Below are 15734 nucleotides of genomic sequence, written 5' to 3' on the forward strand. Positions count from 1 at the left end.
CAAGCACGCACTAAACAAAAAACACAAAGGTGAGAAGCTAATTAGCCGTTACATATTGATATATTAGATATTTTAAATTCAAAACAAAGGAATAACTGCCTATTCTCAAGAAATAACGGTACACTCAGGCAGTCACTCAAACATTAATTGACTGCATGACTGACAGTTGACACTTGTGCATATTGTGCCAACCTGAAGAAATTACCTGAGTGTTGCTACACCAGAATAGACAGCTGGGCGTTTTTGAAGATAGCTCAAACATACTCCGGAATCGAGCGCCACCTATTGACGCGCTAAGAAGACTATGACAATATATACAGATTGACATCTAACTTTGATTTAAATTAGAATATTGCTTGATATTACATAATAATGACTCCAACACATACAAATAAATCTAATGCATGCTCTAGATGTAAGAAAATACTAAAAAATAAGGAATACTTAAAATGCTCAGGCTGCTTAAAAATCTTCGACCTTGAATGCACAGGAAATGTTACTCCAGCGAGATTTAGATTAATGACGAGTAACAATAAGTTAGCCTGGAAGTGCCGTAACTGCCACGAAAATACCCAAAAAAAGGCAACTCCACCACCAACTGTTTCACCTACTGAAAACACTGTAAATAAATCACCAGACAACATAACTCAGAGAAAACGGGTTATACCATCAAAATCTAATTCCTATGACGTATCGCATGCTGACATTGATGATAATATATTAAGTTCCACGCTTAGAGATGTAAGTACGTACGAAAGTCCTCGAAGTCTCCCGAGCATATCTAACATGGAGTCATCGCAAATAGTCGCCCTGAAAGCACAAATTGAAGAACTTACTGTAGAACTGTCAAGCGCACATGATGAAATTACTAATCTAAATATTGAAAATCAAGACTTGAATAAACAACTAGAAGATTACAAGGAAAAAATATGCGTATATAACACACTACTTAAAGAACACCCTCAAGGCAAATTCTCTCCTACGAAACATATATTACAAAGTCCAACATTACCCTTAATTAGCACCATTAATATTGAAACTGATAATAAAATAAAGGACCTAGAAAATAAAATCACAACTCTCAATAAAAAAATTAGTACATTGCAGATTAAATTAAGTAAGGCGTTAACTACGAATAAAGAAATTAAACAACACTCAGATGCATTAATAAACAAAAGCGTAACGTTTTCTCGCATACAGCAATCAACAAGAACACTACAAAAGACCATCAAACAATTAGAAAAGGTCAGCTATAATTCAAGTTTTGAAAAATGTCACCCTGATCTGACAAAAAATCATCTGTCACCTGACCAAAATAACCTGCAAGACGAAGTAGAAGACTCCGAATTAATAAATACATTTAAGAAGCCATACAAACACAAGCCGAAGCTATTGCTCTTGTCCGATTACCACGGATCTGACATACTGCGTCCCCTCTCCAAAATAAGAAGGAATGATTATGATTTCTCAGCTGATATTATACACCACGGAACAACGGAACGGGTCCTACAAAACGTTCACCAAAAGATAGCTGATTTTAAGAAAAGTGACTGTTTGGTTATAATGTGCGGAGGCAGTGACTATAACATTACACCTATTAGCAAGATCATAAGACTTCTAGAAACAACTGTTAAATCTGCTACTCATACCAATATAATTATTTGTGACATACCGTATTCCATTAATGATTATTCTGAACATTATAATAATTTTGTACATAAATTAAATTCAGCAGTTCATAACAAATTTGACAACATGCCGCATGTATGGCTACAATCTAATAGTATTTATTTAGGAAAGACAGATTACCAAAATGATGGTAACCAATTAAATTATAAAGGAAAATCCAAATTAGCACAACATGTAAACAAAATACTGAAAACTGTGAATGAAAAATATTATAACAGTAGCATTTTTTTATGAATAATGATAAGCAAGATTGTAATAACTTATTAGAAAACAATAATAATGATATTCTCACTTATAAAAATATTTATGTACTTCACCAGAACATCAATGGATTAATTAATAAAACCGATTTATTGTGTGTTAATCTACAAGAACTAAACGCTTCTGAAAAACAAATTGACGTAATCTGTATAACTGAACATAACATGAAAGCTGGCGATGAAGTTCACCTGTCTATTCCAAATTATAAATTAGCAGCGTACTTTGCAAGAGACAACAGAAACGGAGGCTCTTGTATTTTAATACGAAACATTCACAGTTTCAATATTATATCCGAAATCACAAATGTCTCGATTCCCAATATCATAGAGTGTACTGGAATTGAGTTAATAGAACATAAAATCATTATTGTCTGTGTATATAGAGTACCAAAAAATTATTTAGCTACAATATCATTGTTTTTATGCAAACTAAATGAAATCTTAAATAAGTTCTGCAACACTGGAAAAAAGATTGTCATCTGTGGTGACTTCAACATAGATCTACTCAAATCTACTGTACACTCGATAGATTTCAAAAACCTCATAAGCAGTTACAACCTTAAGCTAGGAATATTACAGCCTACTAGATTATCCAGTCGCACTTGCATAGACAATATAATCCACAATGTTAGAGGCAGTAAAGCTGAGGTTTTAGAATTAGCTCTATCGGATCATACCGCACAATTGTTAAAATGTCCAGTAAAGAAAACATGCTCCATTCCATATTGGTTTGTAGAACAAATTGATTTATCAGAACAAAACATTGTCAAATTCATAGACTGTCTACGTAATATTAGTTTTAGTGATGTATTTTCAGCAGCCAATCCAAATGCAGCTTTTGATAGTTTCTTTGAGATATTTGACCTACTCTATAAATTATGTTTTCCTAAGAAAAGAAATAGAATTAACACTACGACTAAACCTAAATGGATAACAAATGGTATTAAAAATTGCTGTAAACGGAAAAGAGAATTGTTGTGGAAATATAGACTGACACGAAACCCTGACCTAAAAGAAAAATTAACATGTTATTCCAGACATCTTAAAAGAATTATAAGCAGTGTTCAAAGATCCAAAAATGACAGCTATATTGAACGATCAAAGAATAAAACAAAAGCCACCTGGAAAATTATTAACCCATCTAAGGCTAGGTACCCTACTGAAAACATTAAGCAAATTGTATCCAATGGAAAGACAGTTACACATCCTAAAGATATTGCAGAGGAATTTAATAACTATTTCGTGGACCAAGTTCGTCCTGTTATTCCTCATAATAGCACTAGCAACAAAAATAACTATAAGAAAACAATGACATACTATGCTAACTCCCTATTTATGAAACCGACTAATCCTGATGACATAAAGCTAATAATAAATTCTTTAAAAAATACTAATAGCACTGGATACGATGGTATACATACGAAAATAATAAAACAAACATCTGACATTATCTCTCCTATACTCAGCCATATAGTAAATTTATGTATTGAGCATGGTGAGTTTCCTAGCAAACTAAAGGTATCCATTGTGAAACCTCTTTATAAAAAGGAGGATAAATATGACATGAAGAACTACAGGCCTATTGCGTTAATCTCTGTCTTTGCCAAAATCATAGAGAAAGTTATATACAACAGTCTTTATAATTACTTTGAAAAAAAAAACTTATTTGCAAACGAACAAAAAGGGTTTCGAAAGGAAAAATCGATAAATTTGGCAATTTTTGATTTAGTACAAAAGGTAATCAATAACATGGACAAAAAAATCCCTACATGCGCTTTATATATGGACATGTCAAAAGCGTTTGACTTTGTTGACCATAATATTCTCTTAGACAAACTACATGCTTATGGAATTCGCGGTAATGTTTTCAGTCTAATCCGTTCCTACTTGAGGGACAGGAAACAAATTACACAAATTAAAAGAATATCTCCCAGTACGAAAAAAGAGGAAACCTACTCATCTAACTTTAGGAACATTTGTTATGGGGTACCCCAGGGAAGTGTGTTGGGCCCACTATTGTTTTTAATTTACATTAATGATATGCCTAAAGCCACGGTACACCCGATGGTTCTCTTTGCAGATGATAGCACCATTATTTTTTCTGGACATAATGTAGAATCGTATGAAACTGACATTAATAATACCTTAGAAACTATTATAGAATGGCTTGATAACAATAATCTTAGAATAAACCTGGACAAGACCAATATTATGACATTTAAGCAAAGAACCAAATCCACTAGTTTAAACATAGTTTATAGGGGACATAAAGTGAATGAAACGGACGTAACAAAATTTCTAGGATTAAGTATAGATAATAAGTTGACTTGGAAAACACAAACTGACAATATATGTAATAAATTAAGTAAATATTCATACGCCTTATACAATTTGAAAAAAATCGCAAACGAATCGACACTTTTAACCGCCTATCATGCTTATGTCACATCTAATTTAAGATATGGTATCCTTTTTTGGGGAAACTCCAGCAATAAAGAATTTGTATTTAAGGCTCAGAAGAAATGCATACGAACGATTTGCGGGGTCCAAGAAAGTGAGCCATGTAAACCATTATTTAAAAGGCTTAAAATACTTACATTGCCATGTTTGTATATATACGAAATGACCAATTTTGTAAATACAAACCACAACCTATTTAGTAAGTTTAAAAGTGTTCGCCTGCAAAACAAACTAAAGTCTTTGCAAAAAGTACCAAGTAAAACGGCATTTTTACAAAAAAGCATACTTGGAATGGCTCACAAAATATATAATAAGTTACCGGAGAATATAACAGCATGTAAGGACAAGGATAATGTTTTTAAAAGAAACCTAAAAGCTTTCCTTACCGAGAAAGCATACTACTCTATAACAGAATTTTTGACTGACTTGTAATTATTGATCCTGACCACTATTATCACATAATATTAAGATTTTATTTTCTTCTAATTACCTATTAAGATTTACTGCATGTGATAACCCTGTTTTGACTATTATTGTTTATCTGTGATATTACGATTAGAGTGTGTATTTTTATTGAATTTGTATGCCAATAGGCACGACATAGTGATACTGAAACATTTATTTAACATCTTGTAACCTACCTATGTTGAACAAATAAATCTTTGAATCTTTGAATCAAGCTGTATAAAATTATTATAAAGGATTCTGCGGAAGCATGGGGGGTGCTTTATCAGAATATAAAAAATCTACTATAAAACTAAAAGTGTTGTGAGACACTACAAGCTAATTCTATCGTAAAAGCTGTATACAGGCTGTATTGTAGTAACACTTGGCACTTTTAGCTGTACAAAAGTATTTGTCAACTCCGTTTCAAAACTTTAAGTGTTGTGAAACACTACAAGCTAATTTTATCGTAAAAGCTGTATACAGGCTGTATTGTAGTATCACTTGGCACTTGTAGCTGTATAAATGTATCTGTCAACCCCGTTTTAAAGCTATTTCTTATGGCGTAATTTTACTCTCCTATAAGAATAGTAGTTGTATAACTTCTGTCTGTAAGGGTATTATAAAACTAAACGAATAAATGGCAGCTATAGTACAGCTTTTTTCTGTATTACTGGCAGAGTCGCTTATAGCAATCTTTTGGCGTAATTTTACACTCGTATAAGTATCGTAGTGTAATGATTTCTGAAAATAAGTGTATTATAAAACTAAAGGAATATATGACAGTTACAGTACGGGTGTTTTATTTGTTATACGGATCTCTAAAGATAATTATAACTTATGTAAGGAGAACCGAAATACAGCCAAACGAATGCTAATTAATATTCTATTATAAAGCTGTTTTAATTACAAAAGCTGTAAAAGACACTCCATTTATTACACAGCACAGCTACTAAGATTATAATGCTCTCCAACTATCCTGTAGGCTGTTTAAAAATTGTCGCCATTTTACAATGAAAAGAAAAAACGTATTTCTAAATATAATTAAAGAAATACTTGCAAATATTTAGCAGACTAACGCCGTGTTATGATTACCAGCTAATTGACTTTAGCCTTAGAATTAATATTTATAAATATTTTTGATATTCTAACCTTTAAAACAAACACTAACTTTACCGATTTTTGATATTTTCCTTATGGTTTCTCTTTGTTATTTTGCAGGCGCGTGAATATTTTGCCAGAAAAGATACACAGGTTCACAATAAATAATAATCGGCACTTACCAATAATATAATATTCCACTCAAGTCCTGTAGAATATTTACTTTTCTTTTACCACCACTATAACACTTTATTGTCGCCATTACTATATTACGAATGAACAAGATTAAGACATTTTAGTTTCTTAAATGATTATTTTTCTCTTGTTATTCTTTTTAAAAACTCATTTAAAACTTTTATTCTTATATCGTACTTATAAGAGATTATCTGTAGTGTTAAGGTTTCCTGTTACACCGAAATATAGCTGTAATGCAGCTATTATGCAGCTTATGTATTGCTTATACAGCTACTCTATAGCTCTAATAACGCGAAAGGCTGTATAATTTGGGCCCTTTTTTAACTTATAAGGGCTGTATAAGCGCTTATACAGCCTTTGTACAGCATAACTGTACAGCTTATAGTATACAAATAAACTTGAATACAGCTTATATACAGCTTGCAATGCTACTTGGGATTGTATTATAATTATTTATTTATTTTATTCATATTGTACGAATATTGACTCACTTAAATATAAATAAGTGGAAATCTGTCGAAGTCTAGTCGAAGGTCCCATTTTGTCGTTTATCATAAGGGCGAGATTTGCTTGTATCTTTATAAGAATAACCTGTCAGAGTTTCCTTTTGGCAAGCGACAAAGTGGCTCCTTTTGCTTGCAAACGACATAATATGTAGTACGTAGTAAGTGCGGCACTAGAAAGATAACACCCCCACTTCATGATCAGGGACCAATTCCTTGGTGAGGACATAGGTAGTAAAAAAAAAGATTTTATCAATCGTTCGTTTATTTAGAAATAAGCACACATGAACAAAAAAAATTTAATTTGAAAAATGAATTTATAAAGCAATGAAGGTCCTATGTCAAAAGAGTTATACACGGACGTGGGTTAAAATATTGAATTACTTAATTAACAATCGTCATCAGAAACTACCTCCTCAACGGCGGAAGATGAGGAGGAACCGCTGGAACTGGAGGAGGAAGCTGCGTTGCTGCTGCTAATGATGGTGCTGCCATCGGCTCCAACATAGCGCGACTGCTTGTCTGAGCTAGCATTGGCTTCTTTGGACACAGAGGCACCCTCTTCTCTTGCAGTCCTCACGGATCCGTCGGCGCCTACAACTTTAGATTCCTTGTTGCTGGAAGCAGCCCTAAACTTTTCATTAGAGGCATCTCGTTCAGATGCCTCCAAAGCGGATCCGTCACTGTTCACTTTTTTCAATTTTGTGTTTCTGGAAGCAGCCTTGTTGCTTTCAACTGAAGCAGATTTGTCAGAGGCCTCCACAGTGGATCCGTCACTGTTCACTTTTTTTCAATTTTGTGTCTTTGGAAGCAGCCTTGTTGCTTTCAACTGAAGCAGATTTGTCAGAGGCCTTTTTGGAGGATCCGTCTTTGTTTGTCTCTGTCCATTGTGTGTCTTTGGAAGCAGCCTTCTTGCTTTCTACTGGAGCAGATTTGTCAGTGGCCTTTTTGGAGGATCCGTCTTTGTTTATCTCTGTCCATTGTGTGTCCGTGGAAGCAGCATCCTTGCTTTCAACTGAAGCAGATTTGTCTGAGGCCGTTTTGGAGGATCCGTCTTTGTTTACTTGCTTCGATTGGTTGTTGCTTGAAGCGGGGTGCCCCTTAATACGCCTAACATTAATTGTCATAATATGAATTCGCATAACAGATTTGGCATAACATAATTGTGCATAACATTGAACAGGCATATTATTAAAAAAGCATAACACTTATAGCGCATAATAATGAATCCGCATAATTTAAATATGCATAATATTATTAACTATAACTTTATTTGGCACAAAATGAATTAGCATAATTTAATAAAGCAAGAGAATTAGATGGATCAGGGCAAAACGAACTCGGTTAGGTTGGGGTATCTGTTTGCTGTAAAACATTATAAAGGCGTAGGTAGTAAGTGCGTGTTCTTAATTTTTTCAATAATTTTAGGTATTTTTAGGTTTTAGAAATAATTTTCACATTTTCATATTTTTGTGCAATTTTTTTACGTGCATTTTAGACCTATTTTAGTGATTTTTTTTAACGAGCAAAAGTCAAAAACTCAGGATTCAAATCGCTGAAGTCCAGAAAGGCCGCAAGATTGCTAATTAAATTTTTGACAACCGTATTGTGATATTTGTGATCTTAAAAAGCGCTACTTCTACTTAAAACTTCGTTCTCTGAACCTACTGAACCTTAATTCGAGCCGCTCTGTCTACATTTTTATTAATTTGCCTTTTATATTTGTGGTTAAAGAAATTTATTTTCTCAAAAAGAAATTTAACATTTCACTTAAATAGAGAAAATACAAGATAAATCATAAAATATGAGTGAACATGCAGGTATGCAGATATTAACAAATTAAAATAATTAATTAAAACTAGACACATGTCATTTACGAGACATTACTCACATTACATATAGAAATAGGTATACGAACGAAGTTGTATAAGTATGTTCTTATAAACATGTGGGTATGTCCAAATTAAAAACAAGTTGCTTATTATAGTAGTAGTAGTAGTAGTAAACTCTTTATTGTACAAAAAGACATATTAAAAATAACATACAATTAGTAAGAAGTACAAAGGCGAACTTATCCCTTTGAGGGATCTCTTCCAGTTAACCTTTGAGTAGATGAGAGGAGAAAGTGAAAAGAGGGTGACAAATGCAGCAAAATGTACAACAAGGTACCAGAAAGATAAAGGATATAAATACATACAAAATTTATAGGATAAACATACATATATTATATTATATTTATACAATTTAATAATTATGCAAAGTAACTTTATGCTTATTATATTTATCCCAAGTCATCGTTATGACAATTTACGTTATGCGCATTAACATTATTCGTACTCAGTTATGCGGAATAATGTTATGCCATTTAGAAGTTATGCGTAATATACGTTATGCCAATTTGAATTAGGAGTATTAAGTTATGCGAATTAATATAGACCCCTTGAAGCGGCTTTGTGGGAGGACTTAGAGGCGTCTTTCTGTGACCTATCACTGGAGGATCCGACGGCTTTTGTGATTTTCTCGCGAACATCGGATGAGCTTGCTTTGTTGTCGGATTCACTGGCGTCCTTGGATGATTTATTGATTGTTGATCCATCGGACTTCTTAATAACAATTTTAGCTTCAGAGGATTTCTTGTTGCTGTCGGACTTGTCACTCACTTTTGAGGTCTTGGTGTGCCTGTTGCCCTTGGCATCAATAATATCCTCTTTCTGTGATGAACTGCTTCCAGATGAAGTACCGGACTCTTGGTGGGAACTTGTTGTTTTCTTTGTTGCTTTGCCAGGTTTCCCTGGAGTGCGTGGGCCTCCTGTAATAACACCAATCTTATTGTCACCCTATTCGCAAGACTTGGTCTGAAAGCTTAAAGTATTATCACTTGTAATTATTGTTATGTAGAATTATTTTATCTTATCAATCGAGTACTTAGGTTATCAAACAAGATCATCATGTGTAGGTATTTCAAAAATGGAAGTAATTTAATGATAAGCCGTTTTAAAACCTGTGGGCTCAGCACGGTTCCATTTTTACCGACTATCACTATGCGCGTCCCTTTCGCACTTACATACTTGTTAGAACGTGACAGGCATGGTGACAAGGGATAAAAACGCGACCGTGCTAAGCCGCCTGATCTGCAAAAAAATAGCCATTAAATCGACATCATACAAATATTTTGCCGGTAATAAATAAAAATTGGCCACAACTCATGTTCAGCAAATAATTCACAAACGGTCAACATTATAAACCAATATCGGCTGCTTCTGTTATAATTTATCAGCTTAATAAATAGTTGAGCTGCAAAATTTATTATCAGTGACCAATTTTGTCAGTGGAAAAAAGCGTGAATTTCAAAATGTATATGGGAGATTGATTCTTCGCGCCTACATTTTTTAAATTTACCGCCCATTTCTACTGACAAAGCTGGCTTGCCAGAGTATATAGGTACGTCAACTATTTATTTCATCGAAACTAGCGGCATTCATACCTGGTTGATCTGGGCCTCCTGGAGAACCTGGGCCTCCTGGAGTGTCATCGCGATCAGCGTCTCCTGGTTTTCCTGGTCTGCTTGGTTTGTCTCCATGTCCTGGACGACCTACGCAGGGAAGCGTATTAGGATGTAATAATTTATTATTTATATTAACGACCTGCTAAAAATATTTAAAAATGTACGATATTAAATGCCCCATGTAGACCTGTAGCAATAACTTTTGAAGTTATAAGAATATTAAAGTTGCTAATTTTTTACATATATTTTCCAGACCATATACTAAACCTAAAAATAATAATTTGTGTCATCCTAGGTAGAAATTTAGGTATTCCTTTTTTTAAACAGCATTCAGTAAAAAAAATATTCGAGATGAAATTCTTTGTTTCCTTGTAAAAGCAAAGTGGTTTCCGACGTACACACGTATTTTGTGTAATTTTCATCCACGGGTATTATTAAATTAAAATTAAAAAGCCTTTTATTTATGATCCCTCACTAACATGTTTTAAATAAGCCTAGCCTAAATGTTGTTTATTTTGGGATCCCCTCTTGGGTAAAGGCCTCCTCCAGCTTTTGCCACCTGTCTCGGTCTTGGGCCACTTGTGGCCACCCTATGCCGGCAATTTTCTTTATGTCATCCACCCAGCGCTTGAGCGGGTGTCCCGCATGCCTGTTCCCACTCCCTGGTCCTTTCCACTCTGTCACTCGTTTCGCCCACCTCGAGCTGTCGTAGCGTGCAATGTGTCCTGCCCATCTCCACTTCATTTTCTTGACATATTGTAATGCATCAATTACTTTCGTTTTTTCTCGAATGTTCTCATTTTTAATCTTGTCCTTATCCACGGGTATAATGACATTTAATAAATACCTAATAGTGAACCTAAAATGCCTAAAATAAAATTATAGTCGGTAAGTGAAGTGTTGTACTTTACAGAATATTATCGGGGGGCACGGCAGTGCCCCCACCAAGTCGAGCGCGAAGCAAACACTGCCGTACCATCCTTTACTGGAACCATTTCGCCGCATTTTCAGGTCCCTATTTGAGAACCTCTGGATAAGACCAGAACGCAGAAATTTTCGTCATCCAGTAAGCTATAATCACATACTTAAAATCCAAAATTTCAAGTCTGTAGGTCATTTAGTTCCGAAGTTAAGCGAAAGCAAAGTTTCGCATTTATGACACACACTCACTCACTTATGATCATCAGAATAGAACTAGTACTTCCCATAAACTCAGAGAGCTGAAATTTGGTACAGAGTTAGGGTTTAATGGCCACATAAAGGGAAAACTATAAAAACTAGGTTAATCGAAGATCTGGAGTACCTGGTGACCCTGATTAGAAAACACAAGAGCCCAACCAAACTATTGGAGATCGACATACCGCCTTTACAAAAAATATTCAAATTGGTGGGCCGCTTCATTTGATGTCAAAAATCGAAGGTCTGAAGTATCTGATGAAGAACCCTCAGCTGGTCTCAGCTGTATTAAGGCTCCGTCAGACATAGGCGTTTTGCTTGGTGCAACATATGTACACACTGTTTTGGTCATCCGACACGCCTTGATGAGCCTTTGGGAAAGCAGTACCCAAGATGGAGCTGATGCTGAACCCTGGCTGTACCTAGTGGAACTCAGGCTTGGTGCAACATATGCACACACTGTTTTGATCATCCGACACGCCTTGATGAGCCTTTGGGAGAGTAGTACCCAAGATGGAGCTGATGCTGAACCCTGGCTGTACCTAGTGGAACTCAGGTTTGGTGCAACATACGCCCATGCTATTTTGGTCATCCGTCACATCTTGACGAGCACTTGGGAGAGCAGTACCCAAGATAGAGCTGATGCTGAACCCTGGCTGTACCTAGTGGAACTCAGGTTTGGTGCAACATAGGCCCACGCTATTTTGGTCATCCGTTACATCTTGATGAGCACTTGGGAACGCAGTACCCAAGATAGAGCTGATGCTGAACCCTGGCTGTACCTACTGGAACTCAGGTTTGGTGCAACATAGGCCCACGCTATTTTGGTCATCCGTCACATCTTGATGAGCACTTGGGAGAGCAGTACCTGAAATAGAGCTGATGCTGAACGCTAGCTGTACCTAGTGGAACTCAGGTTTGGTGCAACATAGGCCAACGCTATTTTGGTCATCCGTCACATCTTGATGAGCACTTGGGAGAGCAGTACCCAAGATAGAACTAATGCTGAACCCTGGCTGTACCTACTGGAACTTAGGTTTGGTGTAACATAGGCCAACGCTAGTTTGGTTATCCATCACATCTTGATGAGCACTTGGGAGAGCAGTACCTGAAATAGAGCTGATGCTGAACCCTGGCTGTACCTAGTGGAACTTAGGTTTGGTGCAACATAGCCCCACGCTATTTTGGTCATCCGTTACATCTTGATGACCGCCTAGTGGAACTCTGCAACAGGCACACGACGACAAGTCGGTTAACCAAAACAAAGTGTGCCTGGGTGAAAAACATTCTGTGTTCGCGTCTTTCCTGTAGACATACACAAGAGTTAAGGGCTATAAAGGTTAATTTTCTTGTTTAACCATTATCCACGTGAAAAGGTCCTCTTTTTATTCAGAGAACTGTGATAAAATCATTACTTACATGCCCACAAGCTGTTAACTATTGCCCACAGAAGAGAAAACTAGCGTGTTCGCGCGAACTGTACTTTTCACGTGGATAAGGGTTAAATAAGAAAATTAACCTTTATAGCCCTTAACTCTTGTGTATGTCTACAGGAAAGACGCGAACACATAATGTTTTCGACCCGCCTATGTTGCACCAAACCTGAGTTCCACTAGGTACAGCCAGGGTTCAGCATCAGCTCTATCTTGGGTACTGCTCTCCCAAGTGCTCATCAAGATGTGACGGATGACCAAAATAGCGTGGGCTTATGTTGTACCAAACCTGAGTTCCACTAGGTACAGCCAGGGTTCAGCATCAGCTCTGTCTAAGGTACTGCTCTCCCAAGTGCTCATCAAGATGTGACGGATGACCAAAATAGCGTGGGCTTATGTTGCACCAAACCTGAGTTCCACTAGGTACAACCAGGGTTCAGCATCAGCTCAGATATATGCTAAAACCTTTACCAGGATGTAACAAACACTTTTCTGAAAACCGCATCAAAATCGGTTCAGCCAAACGCGAGATAATCGCGAACAAACATACATACGGGTCAAACTGAGAAACTTTATTTTAAGGCGGTTAAAAATACATCAACTTTGACATTTTTGGCAGTAATGCAGTCGGCAGCTATACTGCAGCAGGATTGCAGCATGCACTACTGCCGACTGAATTACTGAGGTAAATATCAAAAATTCGGTCAGCATCATCGTATTTGACATTTGCTGCAGAAATGCAGTCGGCAGTATTGTCGCAATATATACTGCTGCAGGCTACAAAACGCTCGTGAAACTATTCAACGTCCATGATCATGCTTTCCAACGTCCAACGTTCAGTAATCGAGTGACCGCTCGCAACATGCGCTGTGTTGTGTGATACTGCGCGGGCGTGATCAAAGCGGGTCGCGCGCGCAGCGCGCCGGCGGGCCGCTGCGTCCAAGCGCAGATCACGAGCGCCACGCGCTCGCGTCACGCTCGCATCGTGCCCCGCTCACGCCGCGCTTTGAAAACGCTCATGTGTGACGGAGCCTTTAGAGATATGGTAATAAAAAAACTACTAAAAAGAAAACAAATATGTCAAATAAGAAAATCTAATAAAATAAATCAATATGCCCACGTTTCTACAAAAAGAAGTGAAATCCCACCAAAAACATTCTGTAAAAAACTAGCCAAGTCTCGATGGAGCTGCTTGTTTATCTCTAAAAAGTAATGAAGTCGTGCCAAGTCTAAGGTTCCTTACTGCGATTTCTTTATTATTATTGTTAATGTTGTGTGACTTGGCCGTTGAAGGGTACACAAGGGTACAAAACCAGGTGCTCCATGACACCATTGCACCAATCTGTCGCCAGAACCGCTACCCATTGGCGATGGAAAATTGCCACTTGGAAAACGTTGATTCAATAACCAGTCAATTGTAGGCTTGATAAAGCTGCGTATTTCAATAATACTTATGTATAGGCGAGCCTGAAACAAACACTTCTTTTTGAAGCGTCAAATCGACCATCGATCTAACATAAAATAGACGTACAGACGGACTTCTTTCAATGATTAGAAGTCCGTCTGTACTGGAAATAATTTATTATACTGTATGTTTGGTGTCATGGAGCACCTGGTTTTGTACCCTTGTGTACCCTTCAACGGCCAAGTCACACAACATTAACTATAATAATAAAGAAATCGCAGTAAGGAACCTTAGACTTGGCACGACTTCATTACTTTTTAGAGATAAACAAGCAGCTCCATCGAGACTTGGCTAGTTTTTTACAGAATGTTTTTGGTGGGATTATATGTTATTCAAACAAATGTGTGTCAAATTCATCCACCGCTTTTATATTTTAATATTTTTTTTCGATTAAACATCATGTATCTGCCACAAAAAAAATCATGTTATTAAGTTTACGTCTACATTATTATAATGCCACATCGAGACAACATTCATAATTTGGGTCATTTTCAACAACGGTTTTTACTATTTGGCAAAATAAAACTTTGCATGAACGGCGTACGCGGGGAAGGCTACCTACGCGGGTAGGGTGCTTGTTAGATGAACATTACACTGTATTTATTTCATTCGGAGGCATAATTACATTAAGTCTTTTCATAGTGTGGGAGTAGGTATGTTGTAAGTATAATTAAAAATACTTTTGTTTCGATATTTAGTACACTTTTTAAGATTATTTTAAGACGCAATGTATTGCTAATTTTGTGATGTATAAAGCGTGGCAAGCAACGTCAATTACAATGATGATGGTGTACATTGAATACAAGACTTCATAAATGTTAAAAGTTATTGAAAAATAAGTGTCATACTTTGAGGAGCAGAATATGTTTTAATTATTTTGGTCCACCCGGTAGGTATAATCATAAAATTTTGGCTTGCGATTATCGTTAGCCACGCCCCCACAACATAGCATGAATTGAATGCTTTCGTTTCACGACGTCTTAACTTTATTTCTATATATATAAATAAAATCTAAGTAAGGGAAAACCACCAATGATCGACACTTTTAGCCAGTGTTCGACATAAGTACTTTAGGTCAAAGTGACAGGAATTAATTGTGAATAAAGAAAAAAAATCGTTGTTCAAACTTAAACTATATTATTACTTTGACATAAGTGCCATGTCGAACATTGGTGCAGCGTCGATCATTGGTGCTTTTACCTTAATATGTGTCAAAATTTAGTAAAATGTCCCCTATGTGGATTCTAGTTTCCGAGTTACTGCAGTTTAGCGAAAACTGGCAAAATTTACCTAAACCATTTTCGACAAAACTGATAAAACATTTAGTACTAATTAATAATACGAGCGAACTTAAAAATAATGTGCCCGTTATTAAAAGAGTTCCACGCGGCGCCAGGATCACAGTCGCTAAACACCTTTCAGGCCTACTTACAAAATGTGTGGAAAATAATCAAATTGATGATTGGCATAATCTTTTCCTTTTCTCATTCAAAACCCTTCATG

Source organism: Cydia splendana, chromosome 24 (assembly GCF_910591565.1).
Source record: "Cydia splendana chromosome 24, ilCydSple1.2, whole genome shotgun sequence".
NCBI classification, from domain to species: domain Eukaryota; kingdom Metazoa; phylum Arthropoda; class Insecta; order Lepidoptera; family Tortricidae; genus Cydia; species Cydia splendana.